Consider the following 23,681-nt stretch of genomic DNA (forward strand, 5'->3'; position numbering starts at 1 on the left):
ATCTTTTCTATATTCCTTTTTAGTCTTTATTTGTAAAGCTTAGATGCAAAACAGCATGTTGCATTGGAGGCTTGTTTGGAAAGCACACATTTTCATGTTTTATTCCTACATACTTTCATGTGGGGCCTGGTGGTTCTCTGAGCAAGCTTGCTTCTACGTCTCAGTTTCAAAGCCCTTTGGTCCTAATTAGGTTGGCTAATAGAGCTTTTGTCACATGCAAGGAGTGAGCTGGGGATGGCTGGTGTTAGTGACAGCTGTATTTTAATGACAGGTATGTCGAGCAAGGTAACTGTATTTAGTCATGTGCAAAGTTTTTGGATGTTCGGTGCTTGAGTCCAGGCTGGAGGACCGAATCCAACAGAAGTCTTCACCCAGTTGCTAAAACTTGTGCCCAGCCTTTGAATGAGCCTTGTCCCTCTGCCAGTCCTTGCGGACATGCGGATTAGCAATCATCAGCCTGAAACTTTGGACCAAAATCGTGCATGGTGCAGCCATGGCTGCTCATGGCAGGGTTGCAAAACTGGGGAGGATTTATCAGAGAAGAATTTAGCTTCAGGAGGAAGCAAAATCTTCGCAGTAGGAGATGTCCCTGCAGGGAAGGCACAGAGGACCAACGTGACCCTCCACGCAGGATTCTGTCTCTATGAGTGCAGTGTTCAGGTTGCCCTCATACGTTTTCAGCCAAATCACTTCGATCTGAAGCTTGAGGAAGAAATGGACAACACGAAGGGTTAAATTGTGCTTTTGGATTTGCATATAGAGCTTGTGCTGCAGGTGGAAATACCGCCAGGCATGGAGGGCTGGGAATAGGCAGATGCTCCAGAGGCAGCTGCGCATTGCAGATAAAATAAACACGGGGGCAGAAAGTACCCATTGATAATCCACTTACGCAGGAAGTCTTTTTTTAGCACCTGAGAATTGCTTTACTCCTTATCAGCCGTCCTGAATACATATTAAGTGCTGCCAGTGATAGTGTGAGTGATTATGGGGATGCCGATGACAATGGGGAAATGTCAAGTGCCTCCGCGTCCTCCTGCTCCCGCTGGAGCTCTGCCCAGGCAGCGCAGGCACCTCTTGATGGGGTTTATTTGAGCTGGAAGGATGACAAAGTGGGAACTGGTAGTGATGAGTAAAAGGCTGGAGCTGAGCAGGTGACAACATCTAGTACAAAAAAAAAAATCAAATAAATCCTCCGAGGAATGAAAGAAACATGAGGTAGGTGGCAAGCTACCTAAACAGGAATGTTGCCGCTGATATGTGCATGCAAAGTACGTACTCGCTGCGGTTTCAGAGTGCCCTGTGGCTCTAATTACACAGGAGGGGAAAATATCACTAATGTAATAATTTCCTTTTCTTTCATCTGATCTTATTCTTTTCCAGTGAGTGTTTTTTTTATGGGACGATGGAGCCCTGCAGTCTAAGCAAAAGCGATTGTGCTAGGCTCTGTGCAAAGATAAACCAAAATCTTGTGTCTGGTCCTTTCTCCCTCTGTTCTTCCTCAGCCACGGGCCCGATTTGGGATGGCAGGAACTTGAAGAGAGACTATTTAGCCTGTATTTTTGGGGAGTAATTAGTGAGACTGCTCACCTGCCGGAATGACTGAGTTTTTTAATTCCATGGGGATGGACATCCGGCATTTCCCACTTCCCTGATGCTATTACCTGCTTTTAAAGCTGGTTTATAAAGACAGTCTGTTGCAGAGACCATCTAAAGGCTGCTGAGTTTCTGGTATGGAGAGAATTTTTACAAATTTTAGTAACTGTGCCTGGGATACCAGCAGGCTGGAGACACAGCTGAAGTGAAGGGTTGAGCTCCTCCAGTTCTAACCTTGATCTCGAGCGGCTTTTTTTGGCTTTAGATGAATCATGAAAAGCCATCAATGATTGGAAGACAGTGATTTAGGGAAAGTCTTTCCAGTCTCTTGGTCTCGGCTCTCCTGACCCTGGTGCTATCCAGCCATGAGAAAATTTAAATAGTGTTATATGAACCTAAAAACTGTTAGATAAAACCATGAAAGCAGCTCAAGAGCAAAGGTGCAATGGTTTTTCTGTGTGACACGTTCCATCCTCCAGATAATACGAGAATGAATAAACAATTTCATATCTGCTAGACAGCCCTATGCAAGACGCTGTCACGTGGCTATGGCACTGTGTGATAGATGGTCCTTGTTGTCAATCATTTCTGACAGTCCTATTATGCTTGGAAGGGGTGTTTGCTCTGTGCATATTGTGAGTTTTATAGCCTAGCACTGTTTTTTCTTTTTTTTTTGGGCTCTGACATTTCCCTAAGCAGGATTTATTGCTTCTGAGACACACGTGACCTGAATCCGTTATACTTTCAAACTTTCAATCTCCTTCCAGCTTTGCCTAAACTACATTTATTTATTTTGTATTTTAGCTAACTTCGCTCAGTTTCTGAGTGCTACTGTGAGAGGCTGGCATGGGACAGAAGGCTCCAGACATCTAAAGGCTCAGTCGTAGGCAGCAGATCTAATCCAGCGTTTTGCCAAAGCAGCTTGTCTAGTGATTTGCAAAGGTGCATCAGGGCTCGCAGCATCAGCCTCGAAGTAGGTTAATATTCTCTCCTTTATGAAAGAAAAGAAAGTTTGAAAGTTATGAAAGATTACGTAAAATAAAAGGCTTCTTTCCCTCGCAGGTAGCTGCAGAACTAGCAGCAGAGTAGTGCTATTTCATCAACTGACCTTTAAAAATAATTCTTATTTTCTGGAGAAGTCTGTTGTTTAAAACCGTCCATGTTGTTGCAATATTCTGCTCGTGAGTTTAATGCCTACCACCACCTGCTCCTCAGGCTTGGAGCAGGCAGAGCTTTGGGAACAAAACACCATGACCTTCATTTCCCTGGGAGCAGGTTGTCCTGGTATCAACAGGAGGCAAAGCAAGGGGAACATTTGCTCTCTGTTTCAATAAGTGGCTGTTGTTTGAGCTCTGGAAGCTTCCTGGCCTCTCTAATGTGTTTCAAAGGACACAGGAGCAGATCAGCATCAATTCTTGGTTATGAAATATTACCAAAATACCAAACCAAAACCTCACATTTTGGAGGTTTGTTCATCTTGAAAAATGATACCAGATATACTCAGAAGATGGTTAGTGCAAACAAACTCTCTGCTCCATACACACTGCATATTTTACATTAATCGTGTCATCCCATTTCCATATGAAGAAATACTCCTAGGTGCTTTCAAGCCGGCAGTTCATATTCTAATGATCCCTGCTAGGTCTGGTGGGGAAGGGAGCACAAAAGCCACTTGTTCCTGTTGAAGAGGCCGATGAAACCCAGCACCCAGCACGTTTCCTTGAGGGCCGCGCGGTGCCTAACGACCTCATTAGCAGGGCTCGCACGAGGCTGCTTCATAGAGCCGTTCCCTGCGAGCATCCTGACCGCTTCCCATGGAAAAGAGGGAAAATTGATCCGCGGTCTGCCTCTATTAGTGCAATTTATTTGGAGACTGGCGTGTGCGGTAATGAACAGGGATCAAAGCCGCCCCGAAAGGAGACGGCTGGGCTGCAGCGCGGATGCGCCCGCTCCCCTGCGCACCGTCGATCCCTTTGAACTCTGCACGTGGGTTCACTTGTTATTCACCACCTGCTTTTAGCTACCCGTAACGTATTGATTCATTTGGGGTATTTTTGCAGCTGATACTCTCTGCCCTTCGTTTTTAGCATAAGGTAGAGGATTCGAAAGATGTGTGTCGCCATTTAGTGTGGAGTTAAATGAGAGAGACTCCTTTGCCATGTCCGAATGGAGGGAAACCAGGGTTTGCACAACCCTTTGCACATGATGAGGGGCCCTGCGCAGCTCAGGCCTGTCTATCTCTGTTGCCATTTGTGAAGGAAAAGGGAATCATGCTGTGCTGTTGCACCAGCATCTCCGTCCATCCGCTTGTCCTGCCAGTTCCTGTGCTTGGTCCCCATCCGCGCCGGATGGGCCCCGTCACCCCAGAGCAGCTTCTGTCACTCACCTAGTGCGGACAGCAAGTTCCCCCCGTGTTTTCTTCCTCCTGACACCATCCGTCTGATCAGCCCCGTGCGGCGCTGCCGAGTACGAGCAGTTGTTGTGCTGCGTGTTCCACTGTCCCTGCTCGGCAGGGTTGTCACTGGGGTGGCCGCGGTGTCAGCGAGCTGCCGCTGCCCCACATACAGCTCGTGGGCAGGTCTCCGTGCTGCTCCTCCCCGGGGGCAGGTGAGAAAAAGACATTCTGAGTTTGTGAAATCCTCATCCACCCAGGGCATGACTGTCGGCATCTCACAGGGAATCTCAATGCAGCTGGCTGATGATCCGGGGACGCTTGTTGTTACCAAGGCTCCTGCCGTCCCGTTGTCACCGCGCGGCGTCTCAATTTGTCTCTTGCCTGGGTGATACGGTACGTGCTGCAGCTTCCAATGCGGCTTCTTGCCCTGGGAGCAGCGAGAAGCAGCGATTTCCCAGGCCGGGAGGAGACCCGTCCTTCGGCATCCAGGGCCGAGCGCCCAGGGTGCCGTGGATGGAGCGGAAGGAGCTGGGATGGGGCCAGGGAGGAGAGCAGGGAATCTGTGCCAGGAACTGAGCGTTCAGGAGCAGGGAGAAAACACTGCCAGTGAAAAATAGGAGTGAAAATCCTGCGAAGGAGACAAGCAGCAAAGGGCAGTCAGGGGCAATCTGGTCCCACTTCTCTGTTTTTCTTGCATTGATTTTCTTGCCCCTATGAAACAGGCTCAATTTTTTTCTTTCCTTTTGAGTTTGGATAAGTTTTCACCGAGGATCCTACTTGGGACCATAAGGAATAGGAACTTGACTCTCATTTCCTTCTTACCTGCTGAGTGCTATTGCCCTGAAAAGGATGGTTTCTCTTGCCTTCCATCACTGTGACAAAATATTTGTATCACTAGGTAACCACAGCAAGCAAGGACCTTATATCTGCCATCACCTTCCCAGAGACATCGGGTTGGTTTGGATTTCAGTCTCTTTATCTCATCTGCTCTTCTTCTGCATTCAACCCTGCAATAGCAGAAGTCTCAAAAAAACCTTTCTCTTGTTCATTTAATTGCTAATAAATTAATCTGGATATTTAATATTTTCATTACTGGACTTTGCATCCCAGTCCAGGACTGTGACTCAAGGGGAGAGAGGAGAAGGAAGGTGTATGATTATATATAAAGGAGTTTAGCAGTTGAGCAAACAAGATAGGCATTTTTCTTTAAGGCAGAGGGGAGTCAAGACTGATTAAAAGAGAAAATTCCTGAAGAAGTCAAAAATCTCTTCAGATAGCAGATGTGGCAAGTCAAGCTTGTACCCACATAAATTCCGAACTCCAGTTTTCTCCTGCCCACTTGCTCACACAAAGCTTTCCTCCTTCTGAGCGTGTGCTCCAAGGCTTTGCAAACATGGAGTCCTGGTAAATACAGGAGAAAAGAAGATGACAATTTTCTGTCATTTCTTCAGCAACTTAAAAAATGATGTTTATTCATGAGTGATGGGCTGTGTGTGTGTGTAAAACCTCCGCAAGCTTTAATTAGAGTTCGCAAGAGATAAATGCGAAGTATCCTCATAAATGTGCAAGGAGTAATTAGGGGCGACCAGAGTGTATCTGCTGCCACAGCAGTTTACCAGCAAGCAAATTTTCTGCTAATAAGGAGGGAAAACAGCAATTGTGCAGCAAGTCATAGGTAGAAAATTCCGCTTAGGATCCTGCCTGCCACTCTGTATTCGGGAAGCATTTTCTGCAATGAAAATGAAACCTCAGGAAAGCATGTTTTATTCTTTGCTATGAAGTCTCAAACGTGAAGATAAGAACGCCGCGGCTGGCGGCGATAAGACGTTGTCACACTTGTCTTTCCCGAGGTGCTCGTGGTCCCACATCTGATACAGAAGTGGCAGAACCTGGGGCTGAGACTCAGAGCAGCAAACCTGCCCTGCACCCCCAGGCTCTGGAGCCTTTCCCCTATCACGGTTGCTTTCACAGTTCCTTAGGAAAAGGGAGATATTTTGCAGAATTTATGTTTCAGACACTGGGCAGGGAGCTAATTTTGCAAGTGAGGACTCTTTCAGGCTGCTTTTTCAAAGAAAACTCTGGTCTGCAATTGATACTGAAAAAAAGGATAGCCTAAAGAGGCATGCAAGGAAACCCAAGCAGCAGAGCCCATCCAGATGTTGAGTTGGGTAAATTTGGAGAAGTCATTTAATTCCTGTCTTCCTCTACTTATTTATCCATGAGTTGGGAATCATTGCTTTCTTCACAGGGATCACGTGAGACCTCTCCATTAATTAATATTTGTTAAACGCTTGGAGATCCTCAGCATGAAAAGTACTTTAGAAGATGCTGTTAATAAACACTGAGCAACGCACCTTGGTGCTCCTTGGCGATAATTAGCGCTTCTGTCCAACTCTTCTACAAATTAAAAGGCCTTGAGTGGGACTGGAACACAAATGGGATTGGGAGCAATTAAGATGTAATGAAGTGTCAGTTTTTATAGCCTTGATCTGCCTGTTGTGGGAGTCTCAGGCAAGACCTCCATGGATTTTCCTGGTGCAGCGTTGGAGCGACGCTCCGGATGTGTGTGTCGGATCACTGCTGAGCAGCCCCAAATACGTTTCTGGATATGTTTCCCACAAAAGTAAGGAACTTATGGAAACTACCTGCTCTTTCCAAGCTTTTGGTAGCCCTTTGCTGGAACAGCCAAGGCTAAAGTGCTGAACCCATGAACACGGCGGAGGGTGGAGAGAAGGGGAAAGACCATGCGGATTGGGACACTGGGAATTAACACTTAGGGAAGCTGATGCCCAGCAAGGTGTGAGCTTTCCCTCTTTGTGGGTGCTCTGGGAATCCTCTTCCCCTTTGCCGGGGCTGCTGGCGGAGCGCTGTGAACCTTGACGGTGCCACACGGGGGAGATGTTGAAGAAGAGCTGGATCGCTCCGATCTTGCAGACCTTGGAGCCCAATTCCTTTCAGTTCTCCCCCAAAAAAGTAGTTCTCTAGTTCACTTTCCAAGGAGGGTCTTGCAAGCACCTGCCAAGTCCTCCTGGTCTGCAGAAGTCCCTTGCAAGCGCCTTGGAGCTGTCCCAGGAGAAACCATCGAGCACCATGAAATACTGTGTCGAGGGGCTGTGACTGTCACTTAGTACTTGCTGCTTCTCTCTGCATGGGAGATCTCCAAAGGACCCACCTAGACATGGCCTTAAGGGAAGAGAACACCTGTGCAATGCAAAGGCCAGGAAAAAAGATTTTCTTTTCAAAATACCTTTCCAAACTCTGTTCTTTCCTGCAGCGGCTTAAAAAAGGTGTTTGCTCTAGGACAGGAGTATGTTTTAAAAACGCTGGCAACTGGGTTGCAGGTAGAAGCACCAGGAGTTGTAAAAGGGACAAGCTGAGAACGTCGGCAGTGTGGGGCAAAGTGGAAACACTGAATTTCCCACGTAAAGAAAAGGTAAAAATAGCCCCCAAAAGCTGCTGCACTGGGACATACCTATATTATTCCTCCTAAAGAAGGTATATATTTATAAAATAAGATTATTCTAATACGCTGTACAATGAAAAGCTGTGCAGAACAGCCAGCTCCCCACTCATCCTGTTAACGTAACCCTCCCTGGCACATCCCAAATTACTGACTAACCTGATTCTCAGCACTGCCCTTGCATTACTCATATGATCAGCGATGATGCTGCACAAACACGGATACAAACCAGTCCAACAGCTATATTAATGTATCTGCTCCACTGGCCACACTGCAGGAAAATGCAGTGTTTGCAAAAGGGGGAAGGGGAATTGATAGCGCAAAGAATTTTATTGTGGCACATTTGAGAGCCGAGCACACAATGGAGAGGGAATAAAGACCATATAAAAGTAGCTGGCAGCAACTCCTGCAAATCTTTCAAGGTATGAGGTTCTTATTTTAGTTGATTTACTGGTCTGACAAGGAAGCAATCATCGTTAATCAAAATAACTCGTTCCCACTCAGTGTATGAAAGCCGAAGTTAGATGAAGGTCATGGAAAAGGAATGATAAACAGCTCAGGGTGTTTAATGGCTTGGCTTTAACGGGAAGCTCATTTTTGGTGTGTAAATAGGTTTTGTAAAATGCTGATTATTTTCAGAAATGTATTTTTTCAAAAGTAGGGCTCACGGCTGCAGCAGATTCGCAGATTCTGGTGCTCCTATGTGTGCTTGGAGGGCTTGTTTCCTGGCTGCTGCTAGCAGCAAGCACTACTGTACTGAAAAAAAACATCGTATTCTGCTGGTGACAGAGCAAAAGTAAGATCTGGATAAGATATTCAAAAACTGAAAACCGATATGGGTCGGGAAGTGCCAAACCACATTTTCTGAATAACTTTGAGAAGCTAAGTCGCGGAAACTTTGGAGAATTTTATCTCTTGTGCATAATTGAGATTTCTATCTTGCACATAATGTCGTTTCTGCTTCAGCAAGTGTCTTTCCTTGTCCTTTGTGCTGTAATGTTTAATTTCCGATGTGCCGCACATTCTCTTCCATGCAGCATCCCGACAAGGAGGACTTCATTTAACACCAAACATTTGGAGATCAAGGAGGTTTATTTTCTCTTCTGTTTTATTCCTGTCTCATGGACACATGTTCTAAGTCCACACTTTTTTGCCTGGAACCCTCGGTGAAGCGTTTGACCCTTCAGCAGAACCCAGGTATATATTTTTTGCTTTGCTGTGGATATTTTTTCCAGTAACACAAGTGCTCCCAAGGAATGCAAACACACATGGAAAGCAAAACCAAAGCTCCCAAATGCTGGAGACTAATCCAATTTTACGAAAGCTGTGAGTTATAATATGAATAGCGTACACCTCTGTCAGCTCATGAATTAGAGTATTTTTCCAAGCGATCTCTTGTGGCGGCCTAGTAAGATAATGTATTACCTGCTCGGAGGCAGCGCCGCGCTGGGACGGGCGGCGCAGGATAATTAATGGCTCTCGATCTGCGGCGACGCTGGCGGTGGCAGAGAACAGCCCTCCAGGACCCTGCGCAGCCCGTCGTCGAGACGGAGCCCAGAGCGCGGCAGGGATGAAGCCGGAGGAGGAGCAGATTCACTGTCAGGATGGATGCAGGGAAGCAGCCCGCGGGGAAAAATGCAGAGTAGTGGTAGCTCCTCTCCCTTCTCCTTCCTTTCCCTTCCCCTTCCTTTCCTTTTTCCCTTCCCTTCCCCTTCCTTTTCCTTCCCTTCCCTTCCCTTCTCCTTCCCTTTCCCCTTCCCCTTCCCTTTCCCCTTCCCCTTCCCCTTTCTTTCCCTTTCTTTTCCCTTCCCTTCCCTTCCCTTTCCTTCCCTTCCCTTCCCTTCCCTTCCCTTCCTTTCCCTTCCCCTTCCCTTCCCTTCCCCTTTCCTCCACTTCCCTTCCTCTTTCCTTCCCTTCCCCTTCCCTTCCCCTTTCCTCCACTTCCCTTCCTCTTTCCTTCCCTTTCCCTTTCCCTTCCCCTTCTCTTCCCTTCCCTTCCCTTCCCTTCCCCTTTCCTCCACTTCCCTTCCTCTTTCCTTCCCTTTCCCTTTCCCTTCCCCTTCCCTTCCCCTTTCCTCCACTTCCCTTCCTCTTTCCTTCCCTTCCCCTTCCCTTCCCTTCCCTTCCCTTCCCTTCCCTTCCTCTTTCATAGAATCATAGAATCATAGAATGCTTAGGGTTGGAAGGGACCTCTAGAGATCATCTAGTCCAACCCCCCTGCACATGCAGGGACACCTAGAGCACGTGGCACAGGACTGCATCCAAGCGGGTTTTGAAGATCTCCAGAGAAGGAGACTCTACAACCTCTCTGGGCAGCCTGTTCCAGTGCTCTGGCACCCTCACTGTTAAGAAATTTTTCCTTAAGTTCCTATGGAATTTTTGATGTTTCAGTTTCCGGCCATTTCCTCTAGTCCTATCAGTGGCCACCACTGAAAAGAGACCATGACCGTCCTCTGCACTCCCTCCCTTGAGGTATTTATATACACTGATTAGATCCCCTCTCAGCCTTCTCTTCTCCAGGCTGAACAGGCCCAGCTCCCTCAGCCTCTCCTCATAGGGCAGATGTTCCAGGCCCCTGATCATCCTTGTGGCCCTGCGCTGGACTCTCTCCAGCAGCTCCACATCCCTTCCCTTTCCTCCACTTCCCTTCCTCTTTCCTTCCCTTTCCCTTTCCCTTTCCCTTCCCCTTCCCATTTCCTTCCCTTCCCTTCACACAAGGAGCCACGTTTGCCTTGGCCACAAAGCTTGGACCCTTACAGAAGCACAGGGTGATACGCAAGGTAGCCGTAGCTTGGATGTTCACAGAATGCAGATGATATGTTTAAAGAAACATATTTTTTTTGCCATAGCATTTACACATCAATATAGCAGTGTTAAAGACCCGAGTCCCTCGTGCATTTGCAGACATTGAAGGTTGACACAAGCAATTAATGAGCTTGGGTTTTGTTGCAAGCACAAGCGTGTAGTGAAAGCAGGGAAGTGAGCAGAGCTCCTGAGCGCATGGACAGACCTCTCCAGCTTTGGACAATTCCCTGCAGTGGCTGGAGGAGGCAGTGGGGTATTCGGGACCCTCGGCACGCTGGCTCTCGCTAGCACATGAGACGCTCCGTACGGCTGGACCTTTGGCTAAGTCAGCTGAAAACTGATTATTTCACAAGATGGCTCAACTTACACATAGTGAGGGACTCAAAACCCTGTCCTTCCGTGACTCTCTGCACTTGCTGAACGCCATCACTAACCGCAGTAAATAACAGAAGTCCCTGAGCAGAAGAAAGGACGAGTAAAAAGGTGCATTAGAAGGAAACCTCATGATATATCCAGGGCAGCTCATAATCAGGACATATTCAGCTCCGTGGAGAGGGATTTGGGAGTCCAGGTTGACAACAGGTTATCCACGAGGCAGCAGGGTGCCCTCGTGGCCAAGGAGGCCAATGGGATCCTGGCTGCAGCAGGAGGAGCGTTAGCAGCAGGGCCAGGGAGGGATCCTGTCCCTCTGCTCAGCCCTGGGGAGGCACCTGGAGCATTGGGGCAGTTCTGGGTTCCCCAGGACAAGAGGGACGTGGAGCTGCTAGAAAGTGTCCAGCAGAGAGCCACAAAGATGATTAAGGGACTGGAGCATTTGTCATATGAGGAAGGACTAGGCGAGCTGGGCCTGTTCAGCCTGGAGAAAAGGAGGCTGAGATGAGATTTGATCCACATGTTCAAGTACCTGAGGGGTGATTGTAGGGAGGATGGGGCCAGGCTCTTCTCCGTGGTGGCCGGTGATAGGACGAGGGGTTAATGGGTGTAAGTTGAAACACAGGAAGTTCCACCTCCATGTGAGGAAGAACTTATTTAGTGTGAGGGTTACAGAGCCCTGGCACAGGCTGCCCAGAGAGGCTGTGGAGGCTCCTTCTCTGGAGAGCTTCAAAACCCACCTGGATGCCACCCTGTGCTCCCTGTTCTGGGTGTCCCTGCTGGAGCAGGGGGGTTGGACTGGATGATCTCTAGAGGTCACTTCCAACCCTAATCATTCGGTGATTCTGTGACAAGAGCGAAGGCTTTACGCCTGTTCAATTTATTCATCAATGACCTGGATGAAGGCACGGAGTGCTCCCTCAGCAAGTTTGCTGATGACACGAAACTGGGAGGAGTAGCCGATACCCCAGAGGGCTGCGCTGCCATCCAGAGGGACCTGGACAGACTGGACAACTGGGCGGTGAAAAACCTCATGCAATTCAACAAGGCCAAGTGCAAGGTCCTGCACCTGGGGAGGAGTAACCCCAGACACCAGTACAGGCTGGGAACTGACCTTCTGGAGAGCAGCTCTGCAGAGAAAGACCTGGGTGTCATGGTGGATGATAAGTTGACCATGAGGCAGCAGTGTGCTCTCGTGGCCAAGAAGGCCAATGGGGTCCTGGGGTGCATTAAGAAGAACATCTCTAGCAGGTCAAGGGAGGTGATCCTGCCCCTCTACTCAGCCCTAGTGAGGCTGCATCTGGAGTATTGTGTCCAGTTCTGGGCTCCACAGGACAAGAGGGATGTGGAGCTGCTGGAGAGAGTCCAGCGCAGGGCCACAAGGATGATCAGGGGCCTGGAACATCTGCCCTATGAGGAGAGGCTGAGGGACCTGGGCCTGTTCAGCCTGGAGAAGAGAAGGCTGAGAGGGGATCTAATCAGTGTCTAGAAGGACCTCAAGGGAGGGAGTGCAGAGGATGGTGCTGGCCTCTTTTCAGTGGTAGCCACTGATAGGACTAGAGGAAATGGCCGGAAACTGAAGCACCAAAAGTTCCACATGAACTTAAGGAAAAATTTCTTAACAGTGAGGGTGCCAGAGCACTGGAACAGGCTGCCCAGAGAGGTTGTGGAGTCTCCTTCTCTTGAGATCTTCAACCCGCTTGGACGCAGTCCTGTGCCACGTGCTCTAGGTGACCCTGCGTGTGCAGGGGGTTGGACTAGATGATCTCTAGAGGTCCCTTCCAACCCTAAGCATTCTATGATTCTATGATTCAATGCTTTGCTCTGTAGGTGTCAAGGAAAGAGGGCAGCCAGAAGGCAGCCTGTTTTCTGGCACGAGGGTTGTGAAACTCTTGGTGCTCTAATAGCTTCCCATTGCCTCGGGCGAAGGAGGGTATCTGCGAATCCTGGGATAGAACTGCGAGTGTTGCATTCCTTGCAAAAATGAGGGAACCAAGTCATGTGTTTTTAAACAAAACCCCCAACAAGGAAACAGCTGGAGGTATTTGTGAGTGATCCCAGGCTGAGGAGCGAGCTGGAAATTTTGTGTTTCTGAGTCCTTGGTAAGAAACTGAATGCAGAAATGGAGCAGCCGGGGCTGTGAGAGAGCCTTAATTACCTTCTGACAAAACAATTATAATTTGACAAGCAAAGGAACTGTCAGCACCGGAATGAAATTCGTGGAAATAGTCAGAGCTCCAAAAGTGAGTTTTACAGAGAATCCAAAATACTGTTTAAAAAAATGGACCGAGGCAGAAACGGGGGTGATATTGGGTGAGAGTTTCCCTAAAATAACAGGGGGAGCAGTTCATGCAGGGCAGAGAGCAGGGGTCTGTCTGAAGTGGCGTGGTGTGGGAGTTTTATATTTCCTCATATGTGATAAAACTCAAAATAATAATTCCCTAATTCAAGTGAAACATCCCGGCGGGCTGACAGCGCTTGCACCAACGCCCCGTGGTGTCCTCACAGTGTAACGACTCTGAGCTGGTTGTTAGTTCTCTTTGCTCTAAGTAACAAAATATGTCTCACCATGTTTTGAATAAGTAATGCTACAGACTTCAGCTGATCCAGCGATATGCCAGAAAACGTGCCATCCCACCCACTACAAAACAGTATTTGCTAGGGCATTATATTTATTCTAATGCTCAAATAGAGACATCCCTGCAGTGCACTGGCTAATGTGACTTCTGCTGTCTCTTCATCACAGCAATTACCTCTTTCCTGACCTGGGAGAGCTACAAATCCTATTAGTTTAAAAGCAGCATCAGCCCAAACAGCTTACTGTTTGCAAACTCCAAACCATATTTGCCTAATAGAGACATGTCTGTGTATATGTGTCTGTATATATATATATATTATATATATATATATATATATATATTTGCTGTTGCTGTAATCAAGGTGTTTTAAGACTTGTGCAGTGGGTTTTGCAGTCCAAGCTCCCACTGAGGCTGAGGCTGCCTGGACCTCAGCAGGAAAGCTCATTGCTGGCGATGTGCTGCTCTAATCTATCTTTAATTACTTTAAAATAATGCAGCAGAAAGTAATGACTTAAATAGCTCTAGAGCTCTGGCTAAATCTCACTGAGCAACTGGTTGTGCCTTGAAAGTCCTGACTGAAATGAATGAAGGAATGATGACATTTCCATCACGGCTAAAAATCGACTTTGTTTTTCAGTGCCAAAATTTGCTTACAGAAGAGGGTGGAGGGCGGGTGAAGTGGTACATAATCTTACACAATTCTTAGCGCGCCTGGGAAGTTTGCTCTTCATCTCACAGGTATATTGCTCTGCCTGATAAGCACTGTAGATGGCCTGATTTGACAGGATAAAATGTAGCAAGTGGCAACATTAATCTTCTTTAGCCAAATGAAAGTGACTTCTTCCCTGCAGAGCGCTCTGTCTTCACCCATCTGTGAAGCCACTGCCAATATTTCCAGGAGCAGAGATGTTTGCTTATATGGGCTGCCCCAAAGCTTCAGTCTGGAGAGAGGGAATAACTGCTGGAGGATGCCATGGTGTCCCCCGCGCCCTCGCTTGAGTGAGATGGTCACTGCCTCCTTCCAGGAGGGACTTGACGATGGAGAAATAACTTGAGCTGGATGGGCCTGGTCTCCTTTCCCTGCTACACGGAGGTCACTGCCCGACAGCAGCACGAGAAGGGATGTGAGTGAGGGAAGGGTGAGGACCTCTGCAAGGCCGAGCGCGGGGCGACTGCCCGGGCACCTCCCACGTGAGCTCCCAGCAGAATCGACTACAGTTTCTGCTCTGCAGCTCCTATTGATTTCAGGCTTTGTAGCCCTTTTCCTTCTCTTGCATCGTTTTATTGCTCAAGGAGCTGTTATCTTATCTCGCTCTGTCACCTTCCGAGCATCTGGGTAGTGACCTTTTCTATCTCTTTCCCTGTTGGCATAAAGGAAATGAATTGGGTTTAGCACATTAACAGTTAATTTTAAAAGAAGTCATTCACTGGAGAAACTCAGAGAAAACCCAAATCAAATGAACTAAATAAGAATGGGGGCTCTCTTGCAGATTTATAGATGGCAAACTGAAATGTCAGGGGGTCGTGTATTCATCTGCCAATGCATAATGCAATTAGACAAGATAATTGGGCAAACTAAGCTTTTAATGGGGGCTGGAAAATGTATTAGCTTAACTTCATTTGCTCTGATTTGATAGCAGTACATTGTCACTGGCGATGAGCCTAAGCTGCAAAACTGAATCTGGATTTAGAAACGAAGCAAGAAATTTTCCAAAGGGAACACAAATCCAGGCAGCTTTCTGCATGTCCGAGGCTCAGCTCACGGTAGAGACAGTTTCACAACTGTGCTTTGCTTTACACTTTGCTAATAGCTGCCATACCCCAGGTGTTGAATAAGAAGCGTTGTACATGGGGAAAAAGCAAGGGTGAAATCTGCAGCAGGTAGGTTTGGAGTGACCACCAAATCAATAAGATGTTTCAATACGCAACGATGAATTATTAAATGATGTACTTACTTCAGCTGAACACAATTATGTTTAACTAATGTAAGCCAACGTATTTGATTTCCACTGCCCAGGCTTTCAATTCACCACGAGGCTGAAGTCTTGCGGTAGTCATCAGCCGGCTGCATTCGGAGGAAATTGTTTCTTTATGGTTTAAAGCGGAAACGCTCTTCCAGATAACCACATATTGCATCCAGTAGGGCTCTTCATCCTTTTTTAGCACACTCAGCGCCCGGAGAAGGGAGCAAATAACAAAAAAAAAAAGGGAGAAATTGAAGTGCAATGGCCTTGAACTGATGCAGGGCCCTAATTCAGACAGTTTCTCAAGCGTGGGTTTAACTTCTCATCTCCATCGGCTTTGTTGAAGGGACTGTGGATGCAGAAGCTTTTTCTCTTTTTTTTCCGTATCCGTGGGGTGATGCCTCTTGCAGGGTTCTTCTCACCCCGGCGCAGAATTGCAAACGCACCGGGGGTTGTCTCTGCTACCTGGGCAGCAAGAGCCACCGCTCTTTCTGAATAGAGCAAGAGCGACCCAGGAGCTGGAATTCCCTCCAGTTTTAGCATTTAATGCAGTTACTGCACTTTTCATTCAGGTTTTGTGTACAGGAAGCTCTTTGATAATTGAAAGGAGAAGCAGCAAGGGCTAAAAACGAAGGAATGACCATCGCCAGCTGCCTTTTTTTGGGAATCTGGAGCAAGGCTGCTTTCTGCTTGCCCACCAGCCTTCCCCTCCTCTGCTGCTTAGCTGATGTCAGGTTATTACAGGCAGCCCCAGGGCTTATAGTACAAAATACAAATCCAAATAAAGGCCGTGGGGCTCTGTAAGTGGTGCGGTAGCGCAGGCGCAGAGGGGAGGTGTGCGCTGCAGTGCACGTACCAGGACCCCCATCGCCACTGATTATATGTCAGATGCTCCCGAGACCCCCTGACAACGTGTATTTCCAGCGGACAGGTATCATTAGCTGTTTCCGATCTCTCTCGGAGAGGCAGGAATTCACGGAAACCGCAGCTGCTGCAAAGCTCTGCAGTAGGCATCCGGGTGATGATATACAGCACCACGAAACCTAGGATTTGAATGCACTGGGTTAATAAACACTAGCAAGCCCCCACAAGTCCCAAATTAAAGGCCCCAATTTTCACAGCCAGGCTGCAGGATCTAATTAAGGCTGGTGCTGCAATTCCTGGCGTTCGGAGCGTAGCTGCCTTGTTGCCTTCATCAGTGGATTTTGCCATCTCCGTTTTTGCAGAGCGCCGCCCGGATCTTTTCCAAAGGACCTCAAAGGCAGGAGGAAGTTTCCTCCTGCCGCTGGGCGTGTTCCGTGTGATGAGCCCGCACAGACCTCTGCGGAGCATTAGCCTTCCCACCCAGGCAAGGGAAACGTGGAAATTCATGAGAAGACTGTTCCATCCAGAAAACCTAAAGAAAAGGGGACTGGGAATCTGGCCAGGGAAGCTGGTAACTTGGTGAGAATGGGGCTTCCTGGGTCCCAGCTATGGCTGTAGAGCACTGGGACAATTTTCTGGTGACAAAACATGGGGATGGGAGAATGTCACCGCATGGGAAAATGCCAGGGGGTTGATTTATCCAGCGGCACGGGTAGGGCTGTGTGCTGGCTTGCAGCACACTTTACTGCACCGAGGGCATGGAGATAGGGCAAAGGAGGCCAAATCAAACAGATTTGGGCAAAGTGGTTTTGGGGGCGTTTGTGCAGGGCCCCTGCTCCCTGGTTGGGAGCGTCGTCTCGGTGGGCAGCAGTGGCGTTTGCAGGTGGTGACGGGAAGCGCCGAGCAGCTCCGAGCAGCGTTGGGGGCTCCCAAGAAAAACACAAGGAAAAGCTCCGGCTTCTCTGTACTTTGCATTTCATTATCAGCTCTTGCTGGTTATTTTCTAAGTAATGGAGATGCTGCTGGGTGCATTTTGTATTATTCATTTCCTTAAATTAGGCCAAAGACGGCAAATGGCCACAATAGAAAGTTTGCTTTTATAAATATGAATGCCATTAAGTATAATTGGGATGTGGCCGTTATCCTAACGGAGCGTGCCCGGGGGCAGGAGCCTCTGTTGTATCCGCAGGCCTTTGTGCTCAGCCCACCACAATCCCTCCTGTTTCCTGGGAAATGAGTGGCTAATTGCAGAGCCCACCCCACACCAGGCCCTCAGATGTTCCCACTCGACCGGATTGTTGGAATATTCCTGTAACACCACAGGTTCCTCACGGCGACGGAAAAAAATAGAAGCAAAGAGGATTCTTTATGAAAATTTGGATGTTTGGAGCACTTTCTGCCCTAGGAAAGGGAGTCTTTGTCTCTGGGTACCGCTGGGTAGTGGAGCTCATGATATTGGAGCATCCTGAGAAGCTGTTCTTCCCACTCCTTAAATAACCCAGCTCCCTGCCTGGAAACCTGCCGTGCCGGCACGCGTTCCCATCCCTGCTTCCCGCTGCGCCGGCGGAGCAGCCGTTCAGGGGCTACCACTGTTCTCCCTAACATCCAAAAATGGGCTTGGGCACTCCTGCTTAGCACTCATGAGCTGTAAAAACATCCAGATCAACTTTTATCTTGCATTAGCAGCCCTTCTAATTGGCTTTCCCACTAGAAAATCAATGTGCCCAGTGGGACGATGCTGTCTGTGTGGGTCGCTCAGGGTGCTGCTCCGCTTAGGCGCCGCTTGGCCAGTTTTGCTCATAGATTTGATTTCAGGTGATCTCCTGATTTGATTCCTTGCTCCCCTTTGGCCGTGCAGATGCTTTCAGAGCTTGGGGATTCATTTTACCAGACTTCTCCTTGATAGGGGACCCTTGGGTGTTCCTTTTGACGGAAGAAGCTAAATATCTTGCATGAGATTTTTGAGCACCCACCACTCCAGATAAAATCAGTGGGGAACTGTGTGTGCTTCAAATTTCAGAGCCCATTTGACTTTGATTTGCATCTGGTATCTAGGGCAAACTCAAAGAAGTGTCAGATTTCATCCATTCCTATTTAAAGTCTTGCTGACTTTTGTGAATATATCCAACTCTCTTGGTATTTAGTGTTTTTTTTCATAGCACTGCAGCTTTGACTGTCAATTGATCACATTAGAATTGAATTACTCGGTTAAAAATAAAAACTTATGTCCTTTGAGGTTCTGAAAAACACTTGGAAAAAGACAGAACCTTAAAGAAAAAGTAAGACAAAGAGTAAGGCTGCAAAGTTTCCTAATGTGAACACCTGTAAAGTTTTACACTAGTGAAAAAGTGGAGCGTTTGCGAGTTGGAAATACTGTAGGAGAACAGCCAACGCAGAAGGAAAACTCTGCAGGGAAGTCAGGGAGCAAATGGGATTCTTGATTTTTTCCATGTATTTGTGAAGACCCACTGCTTCACCCACAGGTCTGCAATGATTTTGTAGAAGCAATTGGCATTTGAACAAGAGAGGGCAAAAGCAAAGGAGTGAGCGACGTCCCCAGCAAATCCAGCAGCCTCCTGGTCCAGCTTTGCCCGGAGGAGCATCCTTGATGCTGCGTTTGGGAATTTCCTCCCATGGCAGATCCTACAGCAAAGACCCTCCAAGGAGGAGATGCAAAACGATTGAGCACTCTTAAGCATTTCCCATTTAAAGCCCTAAGTTGCAATGCAGGGATGGGACTCCAGGAATGGGACTGGGAATCAAAGTGGAGGTGAGCAAGACAGTTAGATGTGAGGGAGGAAGATCCTCTTGGTGAGCAGGGTGTTCTGTGCCATTTGCCAGGATCCTGGGGCCGGGAGCTCCATGCAGTTTGCCAGGAGTTTGTGGCTGCAGAAGCTGCAGCTTCTCAATCCCGTGGCCCAACAAGAAAATTCCTTGGAGATGCAGGGAGGTTCCTGCATGGCCAGCTGCCCTTTTGTCCTGCCTAATGACTGCTTCCTCAGTCATCTGGTTCTAATTACAGACTAATTGCAATGCTACCCTCAGCAATTACAAGGAGGGGGCGCAGCGGGTGCTGCCCAAACGCCGGCTCTGCAGCTGCCAGCGCAAGGGCGAGTGGTGGCAGTGGCTCTTCTTGCTCTGCTGGCCCCAGTATTCCTCCTGCTCCGTGAAAACCAGCTTGGATGCTCTGTGCGTAGCAGCAGTTGTTATCTCAGGCTCATAAACCCAGGAAAGGAATATGAGGGCAAAAAAAAAAAAAAAGCATTTATTTATTTATTTATTTATTTATTTATTTATTTATTTATTTATTTATTTTTAACAACCACAACTTCCCAAGTCTCGTGTTTCTAACTCGTTCTTTAATTCCAGCCTGATTGAGGATGGCATTTGCCAGCTGCAGAAGGTTCAGTGGAGTCGCCCTTCCTACCCCATCGCGTCCATCCTTTGGCCTTTGGAGAATCACATGCACACACGTTTTGCATCATGACTCTCCTTTCCCTGGAAAAAACCCTGTAGGTCGTAGCGGTGCCGTTCCCCAAGGTTGGCCAGGGAAGGGCATTTGGCTGCAGCGGGTGAAATTGCCCCTCCAGCTCCTCCTAAACCGGGAGCGCTGGAGGACGTGGAGGCAACATGAGCCCAGTGAGAGTTATCCCTGTCCCCCGTGTCATTTTGAACTTCCCAACCTCAATATTCTTGCATGGAGCTTTCCACGCGGGCTGGGTTTCACTGCCTCTTATTTAATTACTGTGTGGATTATGTTTAATTTACAAACAAGAATTTAGTGAGGGAATACGATACCACAGGTGGGCATGTGCTTGGAAAGATTCCGAAGGGTTTGGGGGGCAAAGGAGGCTTTTCTGGCAGAGCTACAATGAGCAGTGTGTGTTCAGGGACCCCAACTGATGCAAGTCACGTAGTTTTTATTCTCCTCCGGACTCTATTCTTCTAGGAGCTTGCATATACATATAGATATAGGCATATAAGTATACATATATTTGGGTGTGTAGCGCTTTGAGAATATAGTTGCATCGCCACAGCCTGAATTGCAGTTTGCCGTATTTTGTTCCTTTATTTCTAGTTATATCCCCATTCTCCAACAAGCAGTTCCTCTGCATACTGGATATAGCACGTTTTCCATACATCTGGCCTTGCACCCCTATGTGTGTGTCAGTACTCCGTGTGTTGTACCTACTTTTTTAGTTTTCTTGGCATTCAGTGTTCACTACCAGGACGTTTTGGGCCTCTCTTCTTTGCCATGAGGTGAAGGTGAGCTTATTCTAGGGTCACTTAAGAAGAAGATGACGTCCTCCACGATTTGCAGTGGGAACCTCTTATTATGCAACTTGAAAACCCACCGGCAGTTTGTGCACATACCTCATGCTGCAAACTCATATCTTATTTATTGTCCACCATTTAAATTAAGTCACTTTTACTGTGGCTTCAAGGCATCTTTTCCCCCTTGAATCTCTGTTTCCAATTAATTTCCCCCAGATGCCATTAGCTCATATTTTCCAGGTTGCATCTCATTTTGTTTTCTGTCTTTTTGGTTAATAACAAAAACATAAAGGGTCACTTTGAGTCAGAGGAACTAATGGGTAATCATGAATATTAGGGAAGCTTGAAAAATTATTAAGGTGATGAAATCTTTCTCATGCTACATGCTAATGAAAACTCAGCATGTGGCTGTTTCTGATATAATCCCTTTCTTAGACTGATTGAAATATCATTGTGAATGCTTTCTTCTAAAAATGTGCGTTCTAAATGCATATACATTTAGCTTGCTGTGAAATTGGAATGCCTTTTCCTTCTTTTGATGAACTCTCATATAAATTGCGCTTGGCTAATATTTGTAAAATCTTATAAAGCTGCTTTTGCTTGACATTTTCTGTATCTTACAGCAGGAGAATTTGAGCACCCAGCTGAGTGTGCAGATACTCTCCCTGTGATCCCTCCTGCTTGTGGGCACTTAAATCCAGCACCAGCCTCCCTCGTGGGTCAGTGGCTGCAGAGGGAGATTGGGATTAGGAGTCAGCTGCTTTGGAAAAAACAAAGTATAAAGGAAATACGGCAATGAAAAATGGCTTTTCTCGCCTAATTAAGAAGTTACACTGCTTCAGGGGAACTAATGTGGGTGTTACACTGAGATCTTACACCAAGATGTGACACTAAGATGGGTTCTTCACGTGCAGCAGAGCTGCGGTGGTGGCACTGCCAAACGGGCATCGTGGCAGGGGTGGGGTATAAGGGAACAGAAAATAGTGAAAAATACTTCCCCGAAGCGTGAGTGGCAGTTATTCATTTCCATGCAAGAGAGAAGGAATCAGGATTTTCCTAACCTTTAATAAGGCTCTCAATCTATTTATAAACTGCCATCAATGTGTGGCTACATATTCAGCAAGTCGGCAAAATAAAGACAGATGGCAATAGTCTAATTCAATAGTGTTGTTTTAATGCAGTAAGAGCGTTACAGGTCTCTTTGCAGTTCTTGGCGCATTGGGTGGCAGCGCGGCCACCGCAGGGACAGGGACAGGGACAGGGACAGGGACAGGGACAGCTCCTCTTCAGGGACCTTCCTCGCCACCCAGCCCTGCACATCGTCCTCCTTCACTCCTCGCCGGTGCCGCCCGCTGCTGCGCGGAGGGAAAATCCAGCAATTCTGAACGGAGAGTTCGCAGAACAAGTGAATGCCTCTTTGGGGAATGCATATGTAGTAATCGAGGTGAAATGGTTTGTTATTAAGAGGTAAGGAAAAATGCCTTGGACAGTAATTTCCCATGGTACTGGAAGGGCTGCCCCTGCGGCCCCTCTATGCATCTGTATTTGAGGTGTATCTGCTTTCACTGCTGTGAGCGGTTTTAGTTAATTATTAATTGCAGTATGGATTACTTCTCCATTTCAATGTTGTTCGAGGTGCCTTAACATAAAATTGGTGGTGTAGGACATCAGCACAGCTTGCTTGGGACGCTGTCCTGAGCATGATAATTGTCAACAAACCAATATTTGGGGAGAGCAAGTGTCTCCCTCGTGTCATCTTTCCCCAGGTGACACGAGCTACCTCCTCACATGCTTGCCCATCCCTAGCCTTGCAGTGTGGGTGCAGGCTTATATTTAAGTGAAGCTTATATTTAAGTAAAATTGTTGTGTGTAGGTTTCTGCCATCTCAGCTCAGAGTTAGCGTAAGGTTAAGATAGAATTGCATGTAGTAAGTGGAGTGATTATTGTGCTTTTAAGCAATAGTGACCATCACTTGGATGGGTGTATTTTCGGGTGGTTTTCCAGCAGCGCTGTTGCAATGCCCGCAGTGCACGGCTGGGGACCAGGCTGAATACAGTCTTCTCATTGCCTCGAAGATTGAAGTTTGCGTGATTAACAAGGGTAAATTGGATTTCTAAACCTCCTAAGTTTAATATTTTAAAATAATCCATAACAGAATTAATAGCATGTGCCTAAAAGTGTCTGCATGAAATAGGTCTTTAGCCAAGTAATGTCTCTACTTTGTCCATATGAGACTGTTTGATAGAGTCAGTGTGGCAGTGCAGGACAGCGAGGGTCGTCACAGCAGCGGGGCAATGACGATGTAGATCCACATCCTTCATGGCTTGTTCTGAATAATCCCACGTGCCACAAACCCCTGTGGTGGAAGGAAAGGCCGCCGCTGTGACAAACCTGCCCCAAAGCTTTTACTCTTGGTGGGAACTATGGTGGTAGTTGAGAAGTCTCCAAGAAGGAAAAGTTGCTGCTGAGCCTGCCGCGATCATTTTCCCTGGGGTTCTCCTGATGATTCCCATCACCCTAAGGCCACTCTCGGGGCTTTGTGGTCTGCGTGTCCTGCAAATACTGTCCGCAAAATGTCCCAATTGCTCTGGAGCCCGAGTCTGCGAGAGCTGCAGAAGGCCCCGGCTCGGCCATGTTGTCATAACGACAAACACGGATTTGAAATGCAGATTTTTTTTTTCATCTTTACTCTTTACTTGTGATTGAAAGCTAGGCAAAATGGGGGATTTGCTGTACGGAGATTGCACCTATTAGAATAAGAATCTGATAATAGAAGTTGGTAGGATGCCCAAGAGATAAAGAGTATGATTTACAAAGCATTTAAACCAGGAATTATACACGTTTATAGGAATGTCTGTCTATCTATTGCTATTTCGCTTGTGCAAATGGCATCACTGCAGTGGAAACTCTTGGATGTCTAGACCAAATGAACTACATATTTCTTTTATGGCAGTTGGAGCACGAACTTTTGGGCATGCTGCTAAAATCAGTGGAAGTTACAGCATTTGGGGTGTTCTTTTCAAAGCAGGTGTTTCATCCCTTTGTGTAGCTTAGCTAAGTTTGCTGTGTAAGTTTTAAATAGCCTCTACTGATTAAAAAATGGTGTTTAAATTGGCTAAGCCAGAAGTCATGTTTTCCCTCCCATCTGTCACTCCGTTAGTGACGGTGCCAACAGCATGGGAATTGATCTGGCTTTCACACCCAGTTTAAGGTAAATCACACGAATTGTATCCAAATGGGTGCAAAGGTCCCAGCTGGGTGTTCCCCACTGGTTTAATCTGCTCTGCATGTGAAATTGCACCTCTCCTGTAACACCACTGCAAGCCCATCACAGTGCCGGCTACAACGAGAGTTCAGGAGAACGGAGCAGCAGT

At 47.4% G+C, this 23,681-nt stretch overlaps 1 protein-coding gene across 2 annotated transcripts in view; it reads left to right on the forward strand.

The window, feature by feature from the left end:
• The window catches only part of KAZN (kazrin, periplakin interacting protein), a 103,156-nt gene that overhangs the window by 29,646 nt on the left and 49,829 nt on the right, over positions 1-23,681 (forward strand). The window lies entirely within an intron of this gene.

Source organism: Tinamus guttatus, unplaced genomic scaffold (genome assembly GCF_059628265.1).
Source record: "Tinamus guttatus ecotype Peru unplaced genomic scaffold, ASM5962826v1 Tinamus_guttatus_pri_ptg000332l, whole genome shotgun sequence".
Classification (NCBI taxonomy): domain Eukaryota; kingdom Metazoa; phylum Chordata; class Aves; order Tinamiformes; family Tinamidae; genus Tinamus; species Tinamus guttatus.